Source organism: Harpia harpyja, chromosome 14 (genome assembly GCF_026419915.1).
Source record: "Harpia harpyja isolate bHarHar1 chromosome 14, bHarHar1 primary haplotype, whole genome shotgun sequence".
Lineage (NCBI taxonomy): Eukaryota > Metazoa > Chordata > Aves > Accipitriformes > Accipitridae > Harpia > Harpia harpyja.
The window spans coordinates 23,636,856-23,662,373 of record NC_068953.1 but is presented as its reverse complement, the minus strand read 5'-3'; positions in this window follow the sequence as shown (position 1 = coordinate 23,662,373).

The window sequence follows — 25,518 nt, the reverse complement described above, 5'->3', positions numbered from 1 at the left end:
CTTCTTTCTTGTTTTGCACTTGCAGGAAAACAGGAGCCTGATCTGAGGGTACTTTCAGGGCTTGCCACGCTAAGAGGCAGCAGATGGAAGTATACAGGGAAACTGCTAATTGTGTGCTGCACCCAGGCTGAGGATACCCTGGAACTCCAGGGGTAAACCTGTGCCTTTCATATGCATGAAAAATGCACAGATAAAAACCTAAAGGAATCAAAAAAGGAGAGAGCCTGCTTTTTTTCTGAAAGGGCCCTTTAAATGACCCAGCTTTTCAGTTCTCTGTGCACAGAGCCAGCATAGTTGATAAAATGATGGATTACTGGACCAAGCCTGGGGAATGTCAGAAGAACCCTCACCACTGAGCTGGAAGACTTGCTCTGCCATGTCCTAGAACACCAGCCAGGCTTTGAGCTCACATCCAGATCTGTTGGGTTTGGCCATTGCTTCCCCCCACGAAAGAGCTGAGGAGCAGCACGGTGGAACACTTGCACTTTGCAAGGGGAGCTCCAAGAGCAGGAGCTGATAGAGGGAGGCAGCTCGCTCGACTTAACACAGAGCTCAAAGGCAAATTCTGGCTCCAAAGAGCATGTGAAATTTGCAGTTCACTGCAAACATTTTTTGCTGATTGTGCCACACTCAGTTTCCTAAGGAGGAAGCAGGGGAACTCAGCCTTATTTGCATGAGTTTCACATCCCTCTCCTTGGCTGAGAACACACTGTGCTATTCGATGGACAGCTCCTTTCTGATTCACTGCTCTAATTATGTTTTACAGCCGGAATATGGTACTTATGTCAAAGCTGATGGGTAAAATTCTACTGAGAAGCAACAACGTTTTGTAGCATTCTCCTGTTGTTCATTTCCATGGCTTCCCTTCATTTTTTCCCCCTAAGGCTTATTTTCCAGGCACTAGTCATTCTAGAGAGAGATGTTCTCACCTCCTTGATGCTTTCTTTTGACTAACAGCCATATTCTTTTTTTATTTGTTTATTTATTGTACATTTGAAGGCATATGGTGACAGAAAGAGAAAATAAGTAGAACGGGCTTATGATTTGTCTAAAGTAGCTGGTAAATAGCTGCAGTATCTGTCTGTAGGTAGACATCCACAGTGACAATAATCCTTTTGCACAAGAGAATAGGACCATACAGGTTGAGAGATACATATACATGTTTCCAAGACTAATTCAGGCCCCTGTGCTACATGGAACTGCCTCTGGTATGCTCTGTTGTCCTCACACGTAGAACCTCTCCTGGACCACATGTCAAGGGAGAATAGTCATCAGTCAGCTTCCCCTCTCATCCCAGACAAAAGCCACCAGCAAGAGCTCTTGGTCCCAGCCATCGCTGGAGGGACTATCCCAAATTTAGGGGATCTACTCACTCCATTTTGGCTTGTTTACTTCTCCTGAGAGACTCAAAGAAGCCATCCCTCAATTGCAAATCTGGTCTAATCGTTCCTTATGCAACAAACTCACAGTACTATGCAGCCCTTCCTGAGGGTGAAGAGCTGGTGTGATTCACCCCCACCCTATGGAAGAGAGGAAGAGGCTATTTCAGAGGGGACGTAGCTGTAGACAGTATAGGACTCCAGAGCACCAGTGCTGCTGGGCTTAGTTTCACGCCACTTTCCTTGTCTCCCATTATTTTCTTCAGCTCAGCAGATGTTGGAGCTGTTCCCAGGGCTCAATTATTCCCTGGCTATTTCATGCTGTAAACTCTAGCAGGACTCCATGCCATTAGGTACAGCCAGACAGATCTAGTGTTTCTGTGCATGTTTGGCAGGTACAGAGAGGAGAAGGAGGGAGAACATTCACTGCTGCAACAGCAGCAGGATCACAGCTTGAGTAACAGGGGAAAAAACAATAACATGATCTCTCATTTAACTGTGCTAAATGACAAATTGCTTACAGGCAAGGCTGCCCACTGGGGAAACCAAAATGAAAGTGATTGTTTCTCATTTCCTAGAGACTGCTGACCAAAGGAGGAAGGGGAAGAAGGTGCATTTGAAATGCTGGTCATGTGCTTTACAGTGCTCAACCACAGTTATTTTCTCCATTTTTGCAAGAAAGTTTGGGATAACATTATTCTTAGTCCTTGGCAACATTCAAATGAAAAGAAAAAGCTCAGGTGACTGTTTCAAAGATAATCTTCTTTCATTGCTTAACTCCAAATACTGCTTCAGCAGAGCTTGAGGTACAGATGGTTTCCTTTTCTTTTTCTTCTTCTTTTTTTCTAAACTTAAACCTGCCAAACTTAGGGTTCAGAGATCTGTCTTTTCACACTGCACCTGCTGATGGTCCAAGCACCTACACTGTGCTGGAACAGTGCTTTTGCACCACCCCTTCCCTGCCAAAAAACACATTCTGCTGTTGCTAAGGAAATCTTGTATCCAAATCTTGGCAAGGGAAAAGAAATTCTTAATTTAAAAAAAAAAAACCCAAACAACTTTTCATGCCTTTGTTGTATTTGTTTGCTGTACCATACAGTGCCTATTCATAAAACATAAGCCTCATTTTCTTAGAAATATAGAATAATTTAGGTCGAAAGGGACCTCTGGAGGTCACCTAGTACAACTGCCTGCAGAGCTAACTTCAAAGCAAGATCAGGCTGCTGAAGGTCTTTTGTAGTCAAATCTCTAAAGCCCCAAGGATGGAGAGCCACACCTCTCTGGGCCCCTGTTTCAGTACTTCAGAAAACTCACATCAATTTTTTTTTTCCTTATATACTGTCAGAAATTCCTTTGCTGCAACTTGTACCCACTGGCTCTTGTCCGTTTATTGTGCACCTCTGAGAAGAGTTTGGCTCTGCCTTTTCTATAATCTCTCTTTCAAAGGCCCATTCACTCATTAGCTTGTCACTGTGGAGAAGCAAGAATCTCCCAGCCTCACAAGTGTGTGTCTGCTCTACTCTCCCCTCCTCACATATCTCATCCTGTTCATGTTTTCTGTCCAGTTTTTCCCTTTATCTTTGCCTGAGATGATCCATCCCACACATCCCAGTATGACCAGGCTGAGCAAGCCCATCCTGTAGAAAATGAGAAGGAAAGATGCCTGACAGATCTGAACAAAACATCAACACAGGTGCCCAGACAAGGGAAATAGTCCCTGTGGCTCCCCCGTAGCCATTTGAACACTCAGTTGGGACTGACTGGCTGCTGCCTATTTTGCAAGCATTAAGAAAAGCCACATTTTCCCCATTTTACTGGCTCAGCTTTGTTCCACTTAGCATACATGTTTTGTCAAAACCAAGACATGTAAATCCAATAATGAGTCCAAATTCAGCAACAACCTAACCTTTTCCTCCCCGGTGTGAGGGAACACTTGATAGCATTAACATACACTAATTAATATATTCTTTGTGTCAGAAAAGGTCTTTGATATGTTTTGATTATATTTTCATGCTTGATCTTTGCGTTTCAGTTTCAGGATGCTTCACGTTGTGGTTTTATTCTTTTCCTCTTACTCATCCTGATCAATAAATTTCTAAATTCTGGCATGAATTCTCATGAGTATTTGCCATAGCTCTAAGCAGGCCAAAATATCTGTGCTTGACAACTCAAAAACACATTGAACTTTCTGGGACTGTACAACGACAGAGTCATGTTAACAGCTTTGACTCTATTTTCCAGCCAAATTGCAGATAACCTATAAATAGTCTTATGGAGGAATTTCTCCAGAGACTATCAGGCCAGATTTGTACTTAGAGATCATTTTGGTCCCTGAATAAACCAAGGTTACCAAGAGGTGACATTTCAACAATGGCAATTGTTCTTATTTCTTCAGTAATACATTTCGATAGAGACTGGTCTGGGATGTACTAATGCCTTCCCCAGATACATAAAGTATAAAGAGCTAGTAACAGCAGTTGATACTGAGGTGGGCTAAACCTGACTTCATGGCCCAAATTCTGGAAAGAGCTCTGCAGCCTTAGTCTTACACTGTTTCATCGTACTATGGTATTTGTTTTTATATGCGATTATCAACAGGAGGGAAAAAAAAATGCCAAAGGGAACAGTCTGTTGCGCTCTCTGTCAAAAATGTTTTAAAATGGTTCATTAAATAAGATGAATTGTTTTCTCATTATTATTCAAACCAGTAAATAATGCATTTTTGAAGAACACTTTATTAATTAAAAATGTTTATGTCTTTACTAAACAGAGTGCAACAACTCTTTCTAATATCAAAGATGTTGTTATTTTTCTGGTGTTGTCATTTGCCTATTAAATTATCACTAAACAAATCCAAAACATTAAATATTTACCCCTAGTCAAACTTAGCCTATAGAACTACATGGGGACCAGCTCTCCATGCCTGACATCCAGGCTATTAACACCCTTGAAAGAACAAGGCTGATACCTTGCATTACTTGTACCTTTTGGCTTGAAGAAAAATACCAGCATGAGAAAAGCAAAAATACCACAAGAATCAGGAAGATGGGTTTATCGAGCAAGCATTCTGGGTTGTGCATGTACCTGAGAAGGATCCTAGCTTGAGTTAAGAGTAAACTGCAAAAATAGTTTTTGTCTGTGTAGAATTTAGAAAACAAATATTGATTCTCACTGTTTGCACCAGGTTGGATTGGAGGGATGGTAGGGATATTTCTGCAGAAGCAGGACTGTGAAACCAGCTGGAAGACTAGATTGCAATCTCACCTGAAAGGACTTCAGTTTTAACCTCCTGGACACAATCCTAATATCTGCTATGCAAAGCCACATGGCAGTGCTGGGACAAGATGGCGTAAGAGGATGTGTGTGGCGTTGATGGAAATTACTTTGGGGATGGAACCAACAGTTATGACTTTTCCACCTAATGAATTGCCTTCAGAAAAATATTTGTCACGTTTCCAGTAGCAAATGGAAATTTTTCAGTTGTCTCACACAAAACACAATTCTTTCTTCCCCATGGGACATTTAGACCAAAAGTTGCAGAAGTTCTTACATCAAAAAGTGATAGAGTACTACTCTGTCAGAGAAGTGAGAAAGACATCATTCTTAATGTCATTCCTTGTTCCATGGCCCAGCCCTGCAAAAATAAAACAAACTCCTGACTCCTGACAGAAATGGCCATCTCTTCCCCTCACAGGAGATGTTTAGCATTGCTCACTCAACTGTTGAGAAATAAATTACCTTTTATGAAAGGAACTTCTGGTTTATGTGTGTATGTTTACTGTTCTTAATACAGTGTTCCAGTAAGGGTTTTTGTCTGTCTTCCCTGGTTGATAAATTCCTTCCTTCTAGCAGGACCCAACATGCCTCTTTAATGAAAGATCTGATGTTCTGTTTCTCTAAAGGTCTAAAGGTTATGATATTTCATGACTGCCATAATGTGTGCACAGCATAGTTATAAGATGGGATTTAAAGCAACTTTAAGCTGATGGGCTGAGGTACAAGGCCCTCTTTTTCTGCCAGCACCATACCAGACAGTGCTCCACAGCTAGGCTGCATCAGTCGTAGTGTGTCTTGTTACAAGCTAGTTTCAATGGCTGAATAGAATGACAGGACTTTCTGTTGCACATCTACACAGTCCTCTGACATGCCCTTGGTATTTTTATGAAAGGAAAAGAAGATAGAGGGATTCAGTTTAGTACATGTGCAGGAGCCAGTCCAGTGTTTGCCCTGGAGATGTTTTGAGTTGGTGTTTCAGTTGTTCATAAATGCCCTGTGGCAGGAGGTGCTGACTCGTGGCCCAATTAGAAGTCTGATCCCAGCACAGCTCAGAGACATTGTTCCACAAGAAGGAAATATCCTGTTCTGCCAGTGTCTTAAAGATGCTGCTGAGCCCAGTATTCTTTGCACACAGTGATCCAGGAAAGTCACATGCAAAAGTCGGACATCATTGCTGCTCTTGGGAAGAGCTGGAAGCTGGAAGCATCTCCTAGACCATACCACCCTTGAGCCCATTGGGGTCTTGGATCACAACCATTCCTCTTCAAGCGATGGTCTGACACCTACCCATCTCAAATCACAGGATAGAAAATGGATTCCCTCTTCTATCTTACTGCTGTGACATACTGTGATCCTTTTTATAGGTGGGCACTAAGTAAAGCAGCAGAGAGATTAAGATGTGAGGTAACAAATACATTCCTAAGTATGACAAAAACGCAGTCTTAAAATTTCACAGCCTGGCCTTTTATACCTCTCTCCAAAAGGAACAAAGGGACATATCCAATGTAATTTGAATTTTGGAGCTCCCACTTGACTCTTCACACTGAAGCAAGCGTGTGAGGTGAGCAGGGGAGGCAGTGTCATTAAATGGGAAAAATGAACAAGGCAACATAGTTACTCTGAAGCTACAGGACTTTGGTTGCTCTGCTCTGATTGCTTGAATGCTTTTTTTGTGAAAAGCTTTTTCGTAAGGCACAGCTTCATTTCCAAAATGTTAACAAAGCTAAGGCCCCAGGAACACGCAAGAAAATTAGAAACGTTCACGCATTCGAAAGCACACAAAAATAATCCCTTCTTATTTTCAGGAGAGAAATGCAGGGAGCTGCAGCAGTGTACATCACCCTGCTGAGGGTACCCGGGGCTTTGCAGATGGGAAAAGGGGCAAAACCACCCAAGCCACATGTGGGCAACGAGTACTTCATTATCAATGTGTTATTATCTGACAATCATTGACTTCAGATTCTTAACAGCAAACAGTAAATCTTGCTGATCAACAGGACCCCTGGGATGAGAAAGCTACTCTTCACTCATCTTCTTTCTGAGTTTTGGGCTTATTCTGGTCTCAGACCTCTCAGTCTGTATGGCATATCACGAATTCATTTCAATTATGCCATGTTATTCCAGCCTGGGCTAGCCAGAAGGTCTCTGTAAATGTTTATGAGTGCAAGTGGCAGAGCATGGTCACCTCCCAGCTGGAGTCCCTCAGCACCATCACTCTAAAGAGGTATGGAGGGTGGTGGGAGGCACAGGAGACAGGAGCCTGGTTTGCTTTCCTGTCTGGGTAGTTACCAAAAAGGTCCCAGGGAAATCAGTGACAGCCTTGCACAAAGGATCGGGAGGACAATGAGCCTAATGAACTCAGCATGAACATCCCAAATATCTTCATGGTCGTGTTTCAGGTGTCTCATAGGCTACTGCTTTATGATGCCCATAGGCACCAGTATGCCTGACTCGGAAAAAGATGCAGGGTGATATGAATGGATCAGCGGCAAGGGTCTGAGAAAGGTGACCTGCTGAGGCAGGTGATGAAGGATTGAGAAGGGAAAGGAGTGGAGAGAAAGGGAGTCAGGGAAGGTAAGGCAGCAAGGGATCACAGGGACCTGCTGGGGCTGTGATTGAGAGGGAAGAGGAAGCAGAGGTGACTGATTAAAATAATGTTGGCTCCTGAATGCATGTGACATTTGGATGAGACAGTGTCTCTAGTCAGTATTCAAAGCAACAGCTGCCTAGACTGGTTTCCTTCACCAAAGGAAAACCAGTTTTCCCCTGGATATAAAGGCAAAAGCCCTGATTTAATTTTTGGGGGGAGTGCTTTGAAATTTTTTTAATTACGAAGTAAATTAAGAAGCTTAAAGGCAGGCAAGAGTCTAGCTGGTTCCCTGAACACCTTAACTGCTGAACCTCACTTAAGACAATCCCACCTTTGTGCATCTCCCATTTGAAAAAGATGATTAAGTGAACTGGAATAATTCTGTGAGTAAAAGCGAAACAACCTCAACTTCAGGAAGAGGAAAACTCGCTCTGAGCACACAATTCAGTCTTTGTTCCAGTTATTTATTCCTTTTGTCTTTCAACATCCAGCAATCAAAGGAATTAAAAGGATTAAAAAGCACGCACACAACAAGTGATGGCTTAATACATCAAAGCAGGTGTGACAACAAGTGGAATAGGAGCCAGGGAAAGCGACAGCTTCAAATTAGAGCTCAAAAGCCTACATGTGGAGTGGTCACAGCACAACACACGGATTCCCGTAAAACACGACTGCAATTCAAAATGCAACCTGGGATAAAAGCAGAGCAAAATGCACTTGTTGATGTTACAGATGTTGTGTACATCTGTGTTGTGCACAGCTGTGTCCTGTGACACTTCAGAGCAGAGATCACCAAAGCACATCGCCTTCTGTAGTTAATGCCAGCACAAAGCTACTTGCCCAGTAATGCATTAGGTTGGGCTGTGCTGCTAGACATGCTAGAAGGTTTAGCTGTGTCTGCCTGCCCCCTCATCTCTCGGGTATTGTCAAATACTCTTTTCCTAAAATGAACGGGTTTTCTTAACAGTGTATTTCTTCCTTTCCCAGTTGCAGTTAATGGCAGAGACCCTAACCTGCAGTGACAGGAGTGTCTCAGCACAGGGTTCCCAGGCAGATTTAGCCTAATTAAAATGTCCACTGAAGTAACATTCAAAAGCTACATGCAGCCTTATAAATATCAGATGCAGCTGTAAATTGAATATTTTCTCACACTTGCAGGAGAAGTTCCTGGCTTGTCATGTGCTCCAAAATGATCTACAACTACCCCCCAAAGGGCTGTAAATGAGAATAAATTAATGGGAGGTTCTGATGACCCACACTGCTGCATATGAGGTGGGGAACCACTGCCAAACCCATTTTCAACTGTGTCGTGCTCAGAGCCTGGCAAAAATCATGTTTGTAGGATACAACTAACAATCTAGTTGAATCAGGACAGTCGTGGAGTTGCCTCCAGCACAATCAGCACATCCCTGCAGATCAGAAATGATCACCCGTAGCTGAATATCATCACCCACCAGCGGGAAGCTGGCTTCTTCCCCACTCCCACCTCCCTTTGACTGAAACTTTGCAACAGATTGTGCAGGCACTCCTCAATTGTTTCAGTGCAGAGTGAGTCCGCCCAGCTTAAGTCCCTTCCCTTGGGATACATCAATGCTGTATCACACTGACATGATGTTGCTGCAATTGGCACTCTGAGGGGAATGCGATTCCCCTACTACACAAATAACCGAGATTTGTACTGAGAATGTACTTTTCATTTCAAATTGGAGCAAAGCAAAGAGAAAGTACACACTTGCTGCCTTAGAGCAATGTACATGCTCAGATGCTTCGCCGGATCAGGTCCTCAGTGTAGACAGGATCAATAAAGTTCATTGTTATGAACCACAATATAGAATTTCAATGCCCTGATTTAAGCAGCTCCTGGTCACCTGGGACACAACGGCTGCTGATGCTGTTACAGTGGAACATCTTGCGGTTACTCAACAACATCAACACACTGCAATGCAGTGCGCAAGTCAGAGTGTTTGGCCACTTAGAGAAAGCGGTTGGTTTTCTGCCAGTACATCTGGCAATACCGCTCCCAGTGACTATCACCGGTGGATGGTACAGCAAGGCACCGTCAATACTGGCCAGCTTTGTTATACAGTGAGTGTAGGAGCGATACGTTTTCCAGACACATAATATATGTATGCAAAATGAATATTGTATCTGTTGCCCAGAGACATGAAACTTTTATCTTCCCTCCAGTTGCTATCTTGGAAATTCAAACTGATGGGGGTAAGAAGCAGCAGGGGAGGGTTCAGGATGCTCTGGCTGAATGACATGCTATTTGGCCTGTCATAACGGCCAGTAGCAGACAGGCAGGTTTTCAATTAACTCCCTGTGTGTGATGGACTTGGATAGCTCTTCTATTAGCAGTACTTCAAAAGGCCAAACAAACAGGAACACTTGTCCCCTTAAAGTACGACAACTTCTCAACACACTCAAGGAGGTTTGCAACTTCAAATGAACCCTGAGCCAAAATTGGATCTTGATTACAAAGCTATTAGAAGGTTAAAAAACCTGCAAGTTGAACAGAGGATATAGTTGAAGGTACATCTCTAGCTTTCTAAGGAGAGACAAGAAAGGGAATTAATTTCTCATTGGTGAGTGAGTCAACGCAATTTGCTGGTCTGCAGATGAGAGCTGTCTCTGTTAGTAATGCAAGTAAAGTGCAGGGCTGTACATGACTAAACAGGAGGCATTTGAAGATCCTCTCAACAGCTGTCTGCAAGGAAAGTTTGGGAATTATAGGAGATGCAATTTGGATAAGCCTCTGAGGGAGCTAAGCTGGTGATGGGAGGTGGAGGTCTTTCTCCTGGCTAGGTTCTTCCAAGGGAGAGTTCAATGGGTAGTACCTCTGGTGTCTTCACTGCCCCGTGTGACATTGAACAATGTCCTTCAGACATCTTTTAACAGCAGAAATCCTTTCTACCGCCATCAGCAGTGCAGTTGAGCTTGGAAACAAAAAAACTTCCTTTTCCAGGGGATCAGTGTCCTGTATCACTGCTGGCTTTAAGCAGCCCAGTTCTCACTCATGATTGCCCCTCACACATAATCCTGTCTCAGGCATGAAGTCTCCTTGCACCCCCACCATTTCTTTTCCTTGTCACTTGTATAAGGCAAGAAAAAGCCCATGTTGTGGCTATGTCAGTCCTGTGCATGTGCTGACCAGCCATCTGGACCAATGCAGGACAGGTAATACTCGTGGCAATCTTCCTTTAGCAGGAACGTGTATGCCTCACTCTTTTGTCTGTTCTACTCAAAGGAACATAATTTCCTCTGTCCAGAATGGCTGAAATTAGTCACTTAATTCAGAGACCTTTAGAGGAAGACTGAGGGACTGACAGACAAAAGGTGAGGGAGCATGTGATTATGAATTCTTAGCTCCTTGGAAAACCAGGCTAAAAATAGCGATAGACTGAGAAAGCACCGAACTATGAGATGCCCTGAATTGCGCCCTGAAGAGGTCTGTCTGCAGCATCACTGAAGCAAAGGTGGGTGGGGAAATCCTTCTGAAAAACCGCTCAGAAAAGAAGTTCATTAGGGGAACGTCAGTGCTTGCTATTATCTGTCTATTCCCTGGCCTCAGGAAGAACATAATTGCATTTCAGCTTAACTGTAAGGAAAAGCGGGTGAGACACAACCTGTCTTTGATCACATAAGATGTTGTACCAGGGAGAATCACTGTCTCCCCCTACAGGGTGATCCATATCAGAGGCTAATGAGCCTGCTAATGAGGATTATACAGCTGCCAATCTCCAGCTCCAGAGAGACACCTTACAGAGCAAAGTGTGCAAAGTTCAGTTCCTGAGGGAAAACCACCACGGGAGGACAAGGCTGGGACACCTTGGGGTAGCGTCAGATGGAGTCACACAAGGTGGCTGAAGGAATCCTGTGCTGATAAAAATTGTATTACTTCACTGCAAAACTGATTTGTTTCTTCCCTCTTCTTACAAGTCAAGAGAAGGAATATGTTCTTGCTTCCCCTCGGCAACACTCATTTGGATGCAAGTGGGAATTTCTTTTGGTGCTGTTCCTGGCTCTTCTCTTTGACAGACAGGAGAGTGTTTATTAGAGCAGATGCACAGAACATAGGAGAAAGCCTGATCACATTCCCAGTGTTAGTCAGAGAAAACTCAAGTAAATGTCTGTCCACCCTGCAGTGAAACATTTGCCAGTCTTCCCAGGCTGTTCAAGAACAACTTAAGCTCAAACAGTGCTTTAAGTAACACTGCAACGGGTACTGCCGGTCTCCATTAATCTGATGAATGGCACATTTAAGCACTGCCTCTCCCACCACAAACCCACTAGAATCCCTCAGATTAAATGCTGTTCAAGGGAAAAGGTTCCCACATCCTTCATTAGGACCTAGGAGCAGACTAGGCAGACTAGCCCAGCAGCCCAGGAATCACAGTCTCTTGCTCAGAGCAGATCAGCATGGCTGAATCTGGCCCTTATCTTGCACTGCAGATAACACATGCTGTCCTACATCTCCCAGGTGCTTAACAAAAAGAAGTCTCCCCATTTTAGACCTGTTCCTGGTCAGATGCAGAGGATGACCCCACTACTTAGCAGTCCTTCATGCCATCAGATCACCACACACTTGAACAAAATCCAGCCAAGAAGAAAAGCAGAAAGAGGAGGCGAGGGGGTCAGGAAAGGCTGCAGTCTCACCTCCTGTCTGTGCAGCTGGACAATGGGATTTGTGATGCTCTGTTGCTGCTGTGTCAGAGCAATGTGAAACTTTCTGCTGCCAGAAAAGGGAAAGGGGAACCCCCCCCCCCCCCCCCAAAAAAAAACCCTTGTGAGAGGCATGTTGCTGTTATAGAAAAAACAGATACCAGATCAAAAAGGTCTGCTTAAAGACAGTACATATGTCAGCTCCAGGGGATTTCAAATATTTATGGTTTGCTACATTTTTAATCTTTAAGAGTTCCAGGGATGCTGCGTGTACAATGTGATGTGAGCATATCCCATGTCTGACATGACTGTGGCTTGTAAACTGCTGCAGCAGTGGGAAGGGGAAGGCAGGCTCACACAAGGGTTTCTGAGGCTCACCTCGCTGCAGGCCTGATGGGGTTTTTCCCTGTACCCTAGAAGCAAAATCTGAAATATGCCCTTACCTGCTGACTCTGGCCCTGTTTCTGCCCCTAGCTATTCCATCTCAGGCAACATGCGCAGCACCTTCAGAAGCACTCTCGCTGCAGGCAGAAAGGTGCAAAGGTACCTGAAAGGGGGTTGTAGTGAGGTGGGTGTTGGTCTCTTCTGTCAGGTGTCTGGAGATAGGACAAGAGGAAATGGCCTCAAGTTGAGGCAAGGGAGATTTAGGTTAGATATTAGGAAAAATTTTTTTACTGAGAGGGTTGTCAAACATTGGAATGGGCTGCCCAGGGAAGTGGTTGAGTCACCATCCCTGGAGGTATTCAAAAAGCGAGTGGACAGGGTACTCCAGGGCATGGTTTAGGAGGCATGGTTAATGGTTGGACTCGATGATCTTGAAGGTCTTTTCCAACCGAAATGATTCTATGATTCTATGAGATCTGGTGAGAGGTGATCGCCTTAGGCCCACTGCCACTGCTCCAAGATGTGTTATCCCACCTCTGCCACAGATGACAAAAGAGAGTCCCCATTCTACTGCATGGCCTAAATAGATTACTTGCCTTCCAGATGGTTAATAACCTGAAGCAGATTTATATTTAAGATCACACCAGGGAGTAATTTGCAAGGTACAACAGAGGTTTTGATTCTTATGGTACAGAAGCATGGACTGAAGTGCTTTAGCAGGAGTTTGGTGTGTGTGCAGAACACCTTAGGCATATACAGGACTAATGCATCTAACACAGGTGCTGGAATTCATGATTATTTCAGCTCATGTCAGCTTCGATTAGAAGAGATTTCAGGTATGCTTGCTCATATGCCTCTTCTTTTCCCATGTTTCTTGAATAAAATAAACCTAACACCCAAAGCTGAGGTAGTATTTCAAGGAACTCAGTGGCTGCTGTTTACTGGCTGATGTTTGTCTCTTAACTTGGGGTGGAGCTGCATAAATTATTCAGGTTCTTGTATTCTAACTGTCAGAGAAATTTAGGATCCTTAACCCATTTTGCCAACTATCATGTGAGCTGAGGGAGTTTGGGATAGAGAACGTACTTTCTGGAGGGTAGAAATGTTCACGCTCGCAAAGAAAATACAAGATGTGATATTCTTGGCTATAAAAATCATGCCCTGCTCCACTTTTCTTAGAAAGGATTTACTTTTGCTCACTCTGAGGTGGCTGTAAAAGCCTCTCACATCAGCACTGCTATGGAGGTCACCATTTAAGTTGTCCCTCAATGATTACACCCAGGTCTCAGGTGCTGATGAGCCGATGGGCTGTCAGGCTTTCCCTGAAAGCCCTGGTACTATACTGCATCTTTCCTGCGCTAGCACTCACTGAGACAGCACGAGCATCAGCCATCCCCCCCCCCGTGCCATCCCATGCATATCACTGGAGCTTATAAACTTGTGGGTTATAGCAGGAGAGGAGCACATCAAAAGATTGGCCTGTCCACTTTCCAAAAATGATGGGTCTGATCCATTTTGAGTGAGCCAAGTTATCCCATGGGCGGATTTAAACATGCCGTATTTTTCTGTACGGCACGCAGAGATTGAAAATTTTCCCCAGCTTTTGCCTGCCTACCGTAATCTGGCAACACTAGACAGTGCAAGGACAGCTCATTTGAGCAGCAGTTAAGGGATTACAACTGGACTGTGTCTGAGTGCACTTTCTCTGTACAATGACCAGGTCATAATTAGGACAGGAATGATGGTGTTCAGTGATGTGGAGAGGCATTAAACTGTTGAGCTTCTGGCGTCATGACCATGTACATGCTGCCAGGTTTCAAAGTTCAGCAGCTTTTAGGATGAGCAAAACCATGGCTTCCTGCTGTAGCACAGCAGTGGAGGTAAATTGCATTTCTGCAGAGCCAGGCTGTGCTGTGAGAAGCTGAGAAGTGGCCAAGAACTGCAGCACGGCCTTGGTGCTCAGCCCTTTCACCCCTACCCAGGGCAACATGGATGGCCCAAACCTTTTCCTGGGTAGGGACAACTCTAAAGCAAGATGCTTCACTATTAAACATGCAGATCTTTGGTAGTTTCACTGGAATTCAAGCACACATTCCAATTTAGGCAGAGCTACTGGAAATGCTATGCCAAAATGGCCCCTTCCTCATCGATCTATTTGTAAGAACTCAAAAGTGTTGCCTTAATGCTGGTTTTCTCCCTTTTTATTTTTTAATCCATCTGACCTTTTGGAAAAGAAAATTCTGTTGACTGGCCTTTGCAGTGTTGTCACTGTTCTGTGGTGTTAATTATTTATAACCATATAAAAATTACGCTAAGCACTGGAAGTTCATTTGCCAAAGCCCCATCTCTACTCCCATGCGTGCTTTTTAATCTGCTCTTCATAGCAATATGTGTGTTGGAGAGTTTTACTACCAATTCTTCCCTCCTTGTGAGTACTCAGTCAAGTAAAGCCTCTAGCATTTGAATTAGGAAATTGTCACCAGCACAGGAACTCCCTTGATTGCTCATGTAATGCCATGTAACCCTCCCAGCAGAAATCTGGATACTTCAAATTGTGATGGGTTAACCCTGGCTGGATGCCAGGTGCCCACCAAAGCTGTTCTATCACTCCCCCTCCTCAGCTGGACAGGGGAGAGAAAATATAACAAAGAGCTTGTGGGTCAAGATAAGGACAGGAGAGATCACTCACCAATTACTGTCCTGGGCAAAACAGACTCAGCTTGGGGAAAATTAACTCAATTTATTACAAATCAACCAGAGCAGGGTAATGAGAAATAAAACCAAATCTCAGAACACCTTCCCTCCACTCCTCCCTTCTTCTCGGGCACAACTTCACTCCCGGATTCTCTACCAACCCCCCAGCGGCACAGGGGGGGCAGGGATGGGGTTTATGGTCAGTTCATCACACATTATTTTCTGCCGCTTCATCCTCCTCAGGGGGAGGACTCATCACACACTCTTCCCCTGCTCCAGCGTGGGGTCCCACCCACGGGAGACAGTCCTCCACGAAATTCTCCAACGTGGGTCCTTCCCACGGGCTGCAGTTCTTCACGAACTGCTCCAGCATGGGTCCTTTCCACGGTGTGCAGTCCTTCAGCAGCACACTGCTCCAGCGTGGGTCCCCCACGGGGTCACAAGTCCTGCCAGAAAACCTGCTCTGTGGGCTCCTCTCTCCACAGATCCGCAGGTCCTGCCAGGAGCCTGCTCCAGCGCGGGCTTCCCACGGGGTCACAGCCTCCTTTGGGCACCCACCTGCTCCAGCGTGGGGTCCTCCACGGGCTGCAGGTGGATATCTGCTCCACCGTGGACCTCCATGGGCTGCAGGGGGACAGCCTGCCTCACCATGGTCTTCACCATGGGCCGCAGGGGAATCTCTGCTCTGGCACCTGGAGCATCTCCTCCCCCTCCTTCTTCACTGACCTTGGTGTCCGCAGGGTTGTTTCTCTTACATGTTCTCACTCCTCTCTCTGGCTGCCGAAATGCCTCCGTCCCAACTTTTTTCCTTCTTAAAAATGTTATCACAGAGGCGTTACCACTATCGCTGATTGGCTCGGCCTTGGCTGGCGGCGGGTCCGTCTTAGAGCCGGCTGGTATGGGCTCTCTTGAACACAGGGGAAGCTTCCAGCAGCTTCTTACAGAAGCCACCCCTGTAACCCCCCCCCCGCTACCAAAACCTTGCCACACAAAGCCAATACACAAATTTACAATTTTTAAATTATTTCTAAGAATGTAATGCAATGTGTTTGGTCCACACAGATTAAAAAAAAAAAAACCAAAAAAAAATTAGCAATTTCAATATGACAATTTGTCAAGAAATAAATGGCAGCACACAAGACCCTGTAACTTACTGGCTATGCAGTGCCCTAAGGGAAATAGCTTTCCAGTCATTTTTATAGGTATGCATGGGCAAGTGTAGATTTCTGTGAAGATGTGCATACTCAAGGAGTGAATAAAGGGGTGTGAAAATATGTTTGGCCATATGTGTCACAGAAAGGGTATCCAAAATATTTTTAAAGCAACCTCCTATTGATAAGACATTGGTATTTTTCTTTTTTAATTCTGCAGCATGGCTTTGTATTTTGAACATGCTACAAATACATGGTATGACTTCAAAACAGAAGCGTTACTTCATCTGCGTGTTTCTTGAAAAAAGTAATTCTGCTTTCTGATTTCAGATGATCGGTTAGTTCTAAAATATGCTAAAGACTTTATGGAGTGTTAAAACATTTTCCTTTTATGTCTACTTTGTTTCAAGCAGTAGTAAATGGTGTCATCAAAGGATAGAAAATGCAACTTTTTCTGTTGAGGAGACTACCCTGAGATTTCAGCCATAATTTCACCATCCTGAAAGACAGACTATGAAAGATTATTCATCTGCCTTCCTATCTATCTACAGCAATATGGGTATCATCTGCTTCTATGATAAAAGCCCCCTGGGAGGCTATGCTGTGCTTATCAGATGTGGCAGCAGGTGAAATATCAGACGAGCAAGATAATAAATAATAAATGAGTCTGTATTTTTTAATCTGATGTCGGAAAACGTTAACTGTTAATCTGGATAATGGAGACTCCATGTCCTAAAATCCCCTACCTGTGAACTTCAGGCAGCCTCACTGATAGCTTCAGCCTTGACTTTTCCCTGAAGTCAAGCTTCTGAAGGGATCAGCATTTCTTAAGGGCTTTCTCAGAGGAAAGCACAGCCCCACACTAAATAGGTTCATTTGCTTGGGGCTGATAATTAGTATTCCTTAACTGCATTTACCATCTCAGGACTCAGATCTTGTGCTTTGAGAGACATAGGGAAACACTGCTGGTTCTTCTGTCGCTTTTCCCCTGAACAGCATCTTCTGTAAGGGTCTCTCTCTCCCTTCAGCCTGCTGAAGCAGCTGGAGCCTCATTCTTCCAAATCAGCCTTTTCCCCATCTTTGTTTTAGCAGGAAGATTAACAATTGAAAGCAAGGTGCTATAAGCTTTTAAAGATTCATTCCTAGAAGCTCCTGGAGGGAAAAGGCTTGGAAGCTACAGGTACAATAAGATAAATGGAAATGCTAGTTCAGACCAGGCTGTGGTTGATTATATCTGAAGGTTGTTACAGCGTGACGACTGCTTTGATTCAAGTGATGCTAGTGAGCACAACCCAGCACAGCCACAGACAGGTACGCAAATCAAAAACCCTAAGCAGCAGCAATGCTCTTAGCCCCTGGACTGGGGACCTCTGCTGAGAAACCAAACACTGAAAGCTAACACTGACCTTTCTCCTCCTCATCCTCTCAGGGCAGGGATCAAAGTTGCAAGCAAATAGTAGCCTGTGTACAATTTCCAAGTGGTGGGGATGCTCAGAGTCTGCAGCAGTTGTCACATGCATGTCCCTCCCAGCAGCTCAGTTTTCCCTTGTGTCCTGGTTTCAGCTGTAATAAAGTTAATTTTCTTCCTAGCAGCTGGTATAGTGCTGTGTTTTGGATTTAGGATGAGAATAACATTGATAACACACTGATGTTTTAGCTGTTGCTGAGCAGTGCTTGTCCTAAGTCAAGGACTTTTCAACTTCTCATACTGCCCTGCCAGCAAGGAGGCTGGGGGTGCACAAGAGGGTGGGAGGGGACACAGCCAGGACAGCTGACCCAAACTAGCCAAAGGGGTATTCCAGACCATGTGATGTCATGGCCAGTATATAAACTGGGGAAGCTGGCTAGGGGACACAGTTGCTCAGGGATTGGCTGGGCACTGGTCAGGGGTAAATTGCATTGTGCATCACTTGTTTTGTATATTCTATCATTATTATTATTTCTGCTTCCTTTTCTGTCCTGTTAAACTGTCTTTATCTCAACCCATGAGGGTTTGGGGTTTGGTTTTTTTGTTTGTTTGTTTTGGTTTTGGTTTTTTTTTTTATTCTCTCCCCCACCCCACTTAGGGGGGGTGTGAGCAAGTGGTGCTTAGTTGCCAGCTGGGGTTAAACCATGACAAGTTGACATGATCTACACCTTCTTGGTAATGAGGAGTGAGGTATCAAACTCCATCACTGCACTACACTGTGCTGAAGAAGCAAAACCAGGCACAGGAACAAAGCCAAGTATCAGACACTGGATGGAGAACGCAATTTTGGCAATTCCTTAAACGATCACATGAATGATGTTTATGTCACAGGTAGCTTTTGCTACATGTAGCATCAAAATATAGTAGGTGTTTTATTTACAGCTGCCATGGGGAAATATAGTCTGATGTAATTGTTAAAGATCTGTTCGTATTCCAGGCAGCAAACTACCATTTACAGGATGAAATTGTTTGCTGTTTAAACACTGCCAGTCAAGGACGTTAATTGCTGCGGGTTAAATTAAACTAGATGGCACAGCAATAAGCTTCGAAGCCTGGGAGAGGGGTGGGGAGGAAGAAGGAAGGGAGGAACAATCTTCTCTCATAAATTATGGGATCTGAAAAGGAATCTTTATAAGGACAGATTAATTTGCAAAAAGACAAGTTCAAATCTAGTTCATGTCCTATGGGTACGTTAAGCAGCCCTGGGGAAGGCAAATGCTGCCCCCGCCCCAAAAACAAGAGTTCAAGCTTCCATTGGGGTATTTATTCCAAGTATCTGATCATGCTGATCATATCACTGATATCATGCTGATATCACATGCCATATCAGAGGCTGGCTGCCTTCCAAGATGGGACAAGCCGCGCCGTGTGACAGGGAGAGGAGATGCCGTCTTGCCATTTTTAAATGAAGCTGTAGTAACAGGCAGTGGCAGCAGGCAGGCAAAGGGGCAAGTCCTCATGGCAACCTTTTGTTTCGGCTCCTTGCAAATCTCTTACACACATACGCATGCAAACACAAACATACAGAGCAATATATTCATTTGACTTTGCAGGGGGAGAGGTAATTTTGGTCCAATGTCTTGCACTTGTGTTCACCCTGGGTGCCTTGCAATAAGATCCCTTTCTCAGCTCATGGCAAGGCATGTTATTTATTCCTTTACAAATGTAAGTCCATTGTAAATAAATAAATAGCAGCTCTGGGCACTTTTTTTTGGAGCTGTCTTTAAAAACACTAATCGAAATATAATGACAGGCTGGCAGCCAGCTTCACTATCCAGACTGTTGATAACCAGCTAAGCTTTCCAGCCACAAAATTAGCATCACACCCACAAACAAAGCTATCCTCCTGTTATTCACCCTGTACCAACCCTTTGGGAAAAGGCAAAAAAACCCCTCCCAACACCCAATCCCCAAAACAAGAGCTATGCAGCATGTTTTGAAGGTCAAGAAGTTATGGCGCGGTTTAGATCAAGCATGGAATGAATTCTTAGCATGAGACCAGTGGAGAATACCTGCCATTTCTGCAGTCTCCACCAGCCCACCTCCTCTGGCAGTGGTTTTATAAGACATTACTGTCAGTAACCCGTGTTTGATCTGCTATAAACACCTGTATTAGGTACATCAAAGCAGCCATGACCTTCTCAAGAGGGCTCATTTGGTTTACTCCATGTGAACAGGGATTTCTTCTTCCAGCCAGGAAGGAGGTGGGCTGTGCCCATGAGAAGGACAACAGTCTTTGTCTTCTCATCCTCAGCAGAAGGGAGAGGACACTACTGCTATTTGTTTGCAGTAATTGTAGGAGACACAAACTGCCAAAGCAGGGCACCGGTACTCCAACACCCAGGACACCCATGGATATCCCATCCAGTTCTGCCTCTGTTGGGAAGCTTGGAGGGAGTAGTTTAAATACAAGCACAGATAGAAATTCACCCTCAGCATTAAATTATTTTTCACAGCTCCAAGTATTTTGCTTTAAAAAATACCTTGCATCACCCCAAATTAATTGCATGCCTGGTCAAACAAAGACCATAATTAGCAAACCAGGACCCGATTCCTCAGTCTGTGCAATCAGTTTTACCCTGGGGTAATGCTGTTGACTGCAGATGATCTGTCACGCAGAAGTGAAGACCTGGCATTTTAATCATTGTTTCCAAAGACATGGTGCACGCAGCAGTGATAACACCAGCAATACTTGCATCTCCCTCCCTTAGGGCCACACCAGAGCTCCCCACTAAAAAGTTGGTGCTACCAGCTTTTAGGTATCAGGAGAATTGAGTAATTTTCTGACAATACTATACCTAAATCAGTATTTAAATTGTATGCTAAATAAATGCTGTGATTATTAGGAGCAGACTTCTTGAAGTTGAACCACCAGGTAGCTGATAGCTATCCTATTACAAACTCCAGAAACCTCAGTAGAGATGTACTTAATTGTTTGGCATTAATTTGTCATGCAATAATTATCCTATTAAATCTAAATTAAACCCTCCACTCAGACACTTCATCTAAAGTGTGAACATAGCAGTTGAGAGGGGGACAAGGGGGATGATTTCTGCATCATTTTCAGTGTAAGATTTTGTGCTTTTGTGACTAGCAGCAACAGCAGCAAAAGGAATTTAAGATATTGCATTGAAAAGAGAAATCATTCTGAAACTGAAACACACCACAAACAAAACCCCATCTTCTTAGTTACATATGGTGCACAGCTTAGGATAGCGTCTTGCTACACTGTAAGCTTCAATGCATTTATTTCTTTACCATAAGGAAGTTCTGTATTGCACTTCCTTTCTAAGGAACAAAAAGGAATTAAGAAAAATAAATTTAGGTAATCGACGAAGGCTGGGATTGCTCTCATCTATCTAGCCAAATAAAAGCTCCAAAAACCAGGCTGATTTTTTTTTTTTTTTCCTGCAAGCTCCTCCTGTTGTCAACAGCCAAGGATCAGGCTCTCCAGAGAGAGATTCATCCCACCCACCTCAAAGCTTAGATCTGACAGCTAAAATGAGAGAACAAAACCCAGCTGAAAGCCAGACAGGAAGCCTGGAAAGAGAAAGACTTAAAGCCAGTTCTCATGTCCTAAACTGAGATTTGAGGCACAGAGCTGTTCTTCCACATAGGATAATAGAACTTGAAGTACTTAAAATGTCATTAAGTAGCACTGCTGAGCTGAGGACAGTCTGTGGGTGTATAAGATAGTTTTCTGGCCTTTTCCTGACCAATTCAATTTTGGGATCAAGAAGAATGGCTTTTTAAAGCCAAGAAAAGATCTCTTTCCACTATGGCTTGCAATTGCTCAATGAATTTCCACGTGGGTTGCAGAGTAGCACAGTACATGACAGTGACAGGAGATTTTCTTCATCAATCCAAACCATCCTTTTCACAGCATTTAGGTGTCTCTAAAAATGCAGTCTCCTTCAATAGAAGAGCATCCCCTTTAGAGAAAAGCCCTTTTTAGCACTTTTTTTTTTTCCTGCAGGTTTTAGCCTTTTTTTTTTTTGGTCATGTTTTCCTTAGAGACAACAGTTCTTTATATCTTTGCAGAACCTTCAAAATACCAGTTGTCATATTGGTTTTACAGTGTGTGATATTCTCTCTCCCTTCCCAGGCTGCCTAAGCCGAGCGTGTGTGCCTCTGTGCCATTCTCCTAGGAGGTAATTACCTCTTCACCTTTCTCTTCCTCTGTGAACACTCTCTACTCTGCCAACTGCGTTTTCCCACAGAGATCGTATTACTCATCTCTCTAACAAAACTCTGATGATTTCTCAAATTATACTTAGCTCTCCAATCTGACATTTGTGTCTCTGTTCTTCAGCTGTATCAGTTTGTCTAATAAATGTCTTATCTAGATCCTTAGACTATTACAGCTACAAACAACACGGTCTTTTTCAGCCAAAACATTTTCCTCTAAATCACCCAAAAACGTGACAGGAAGGCTCACTGTGGATTAAAGTATTCACTGACTCCATTTTGCTCCCATGAGCCTGTTTCCAACCACACAAGTCAGCTTGTGTTTAAAAGCTTGGTTTAAAAACTGCAGAAAGTAGATATGAAAGGGGGTAGGAGTACATTAAAAAGGAAGAGCAACACACTTTGATAGCAGGTACAAGAACAGTAAGTAACCAGATCTCTGAAAATTTTATTTGTAAAATTTAAACACAGATTCAACTGGAAAGGAAACTTGTATATTCAGAGACGCCTGCCAATAACAGACTGAGAAAGCCAGCATAAACAAGGTCTGTTCAGGTAATCATAAGCAAATGTAATTCAAAGCAGATGAAACCAGAGTCTCTGTTTATCATGAACTGCACCCACATATGGTATATTTAACAAAGTTTTCTTTTAAGAGAATTTAGTGCCCGTGAAAGCGTGAGACAGACAGCCCAGAAGGCTCATTTCAACCCATGGGGAGGGATGGCCAGGCCAGAGCAGCACCCACTCTTCACTGCAGCCAGCCTTGGAAAGGCAGAACCTCCTATGGACTTCTCCACGCTCACCTTGTGGATCACCCAGTGCCTTGCAAACCACAGATGAGCTAAACCCAGGTCATTATAATGCCTCCTACAATACTGCAAGAAGGGGAAACCCTGGAATCTATGAAATATTCTGCAACAGGGAAAGGGCATTTGTGCCCAGTCCCTATCAGGAAAGGATTGGTCTGCACTCCAAGACATTGCTTCACGCAGGACTGCAAGGCAGCTTTACCTCATTCCAGTGACAAGAGATCTTGGATCCATCATAACTATCCATAAAACACTTTCTTATTTGGTCACAGGCAGGGAAAATCTACATATGGAGCTGCAAAGGAGACCTCAATTTTTTCTCCAAGGCAATTTTAGAAATGAAGCAAAAGATGGTCATAGGAGGGTTGACAATGCAGTTCTCTGAAATATCTGTCATGGAGATCATTACTGTTTAAGGACTGGAGATTCATTACCACTGTTGCCTTTATGGAGCTAGCGCCATTAATCCCCTTACTTGAGCAAAACCACAGGGTGTGTTGCTAATGGCTTCCAGGTTGCTTTTTGGATGGTGAAACCTATTTGATAATTAGTTCTCTAAATTAGTGCTGTTTCCATTGTAATCACTCCACTCCCCAAATTATTTCACATCACTGTTTCTTTGTAATAATTTTTTGTCTCATTTCCCATTATCACCACTGGAATCACATTGATAACATTTATTTAATCTTTTTCCACAGCTCTCCTGTACATTTACTGTTGCCATCTTCACACACATTGCATTGATCATATGGGACTTCATAACTGCATTAGTGTGTATGGACTTACGAATATATTGAGTGTTTAAAGAAGCCTTTTTAAAATTTGTTACTGGCTGGCTATGTCCCTGCTGGAGTCCTCTTGGGGGACCCAAGGAAGAACAATTGTTTTATCCTTCCTAACAACACTAACACTGCTGCCTACCCCTGTTCTTTCACAGAGCCCTGGAGATCTTTTATAGCATCCTACACTGGCACTGCTGTGCTGTTAAACCCTCATGAATGCAACAATGAATTAATAACACTGCTATATACCATAAAAAATTGCTAACATAGAGGTAGCAGCAGTTCTCCTGCAACACCACCATCTTCTGATGCTCAGACAGTGGATAAAACAAAATTGTCTGGTTCATCTTGCTAGGCTGCTCAGACAGTATTTACAGGCTGATTTCCTTCCCTGCTTTTTTTTTTTTTCTTTTGTAGGAGGCAAACTAGGGCTCAGAGCCAAATCCAAAATATCTTGGGGCTTTTCACTGCCTTATAAACAGTTAGTTATAGTCATTGATACATTGTTGGCATGTACTAAACCTTTAATGGCCAGATTGCTTGTAAAAATACATATCTATTATTGATGTATGTAACAGTTGTGCCTGAAGGCCCTCTTTGAGATGAGTTCCCCTTAATTTTAAGACCTAGGCATGTTCACATTAAACAGACACTCAATAACTCAAAAACAACCCCAAACCACATTAGCAGCCTAAATATAGAATCTGGAGAAACTCAGTGATTTGACAGAGGTCATGGTGGAAGTGTGTGGCATACACAGGAATAAGAGCACACCTTCTGTGGCAATTAAATGGTCTACTTACAATTCACCCTCTGCTTATATTGGTAGGGGATTGAAAGGGAGAATAAGCTGGGAAAGTAACGCTCAGTCATAGATGGCAAAATTTTGGCTAGGACCTGCTAGAAAGCCAAAGTAATAATGCAAGAAAACAATTTCTGCTACTCTGCTGGTGATGTTCTCCCCTTCCAGAGCTTCACCTCTAGGAATAAAAAACTCATGAGCTTGACCGTTAACCCGCAACAATGCATGATTTTTTCCAACATCCCTACTTTATGCACCATGTACTATAGGAGCAATATCACAGCATCCCATAGCCAAATTTTCTGTCTTCTCCAGCTTTGAGACTGGACAATCACTACACAAGACCCTGCTGTCACCAACACCCCTGCCAGCAACAAGCAGGCACTGGGATTCACCTAATTTCTGTCCAGGGCAATGACCCTGCACAACCCAGCCTGCTCTCAGCCTTGAGCAAAACCAACGAGCAACAGCTGTTGAGCCAAGTACAGCAACCAAGCTATATATGTCTAAGTTAGAGGAATTTGGTCTTTCAGGGCAGTTCTTGACCTGCTGAGCCTGAAATAGCTAGGAATTCTGTGAGTCAACTTGTTAAATGCATACATATATATGCAGGCACAGAGGAAGTGCCTTGGTAGACTGACCTTAGGCACTAAAATGAGTAACAAAATATTTAGAGAAACTGTTAATACTGTGGTTTTTTATAAATACACACTGTACAAACTGACAAAATGCGACCTAAGGAGATCACGTTCTAGAGAAGTCCTTGTAAAAGGTAAGCAGAAATTTTAAATGAGGATAACATGCCCGGGGGCTTATGGATCATGCATAATGGTTTAAATCATGTTAATGTGGTGTTGGTACATGTGTATCACTTCTGTTTTCTCCTATTTGATTTAAGCATTATGCAGAGCAGTCTCCCATGTGGAAGACACATGCACAGCCATTCTGGTTATGCCAGGGGCAGGGGGAAAGGACACAGAGTAAATTACTGTAGCATGCTCAGTGTTGAAATACATTGAGATCCTGTGACTTTCAGGCTGTGTAGTAAGAAGTGTTTAGTAACAGATAGGTAAATTACTTACATCAGTATTTCTGAATTTGCACCTGTATGAGGTTTTTCTATGCGAAGGCCTGGTTTAAAATTCCTGAGGCTTTAACAAGCCTAAGAGATATCTCCTTCCTCCAGGCACCACCACCTCCTAGAGTGACTAGCAGAAATGCTCAGGCAGGAATCCCTGGGTTATCAGGGTGAGGGAACTGCTGGAAGAGAGTTGCCTCATGAAGTCATCTTTCCTCAGCTTGCAGAGCTAGCAGATAGGCAGAGCTCATG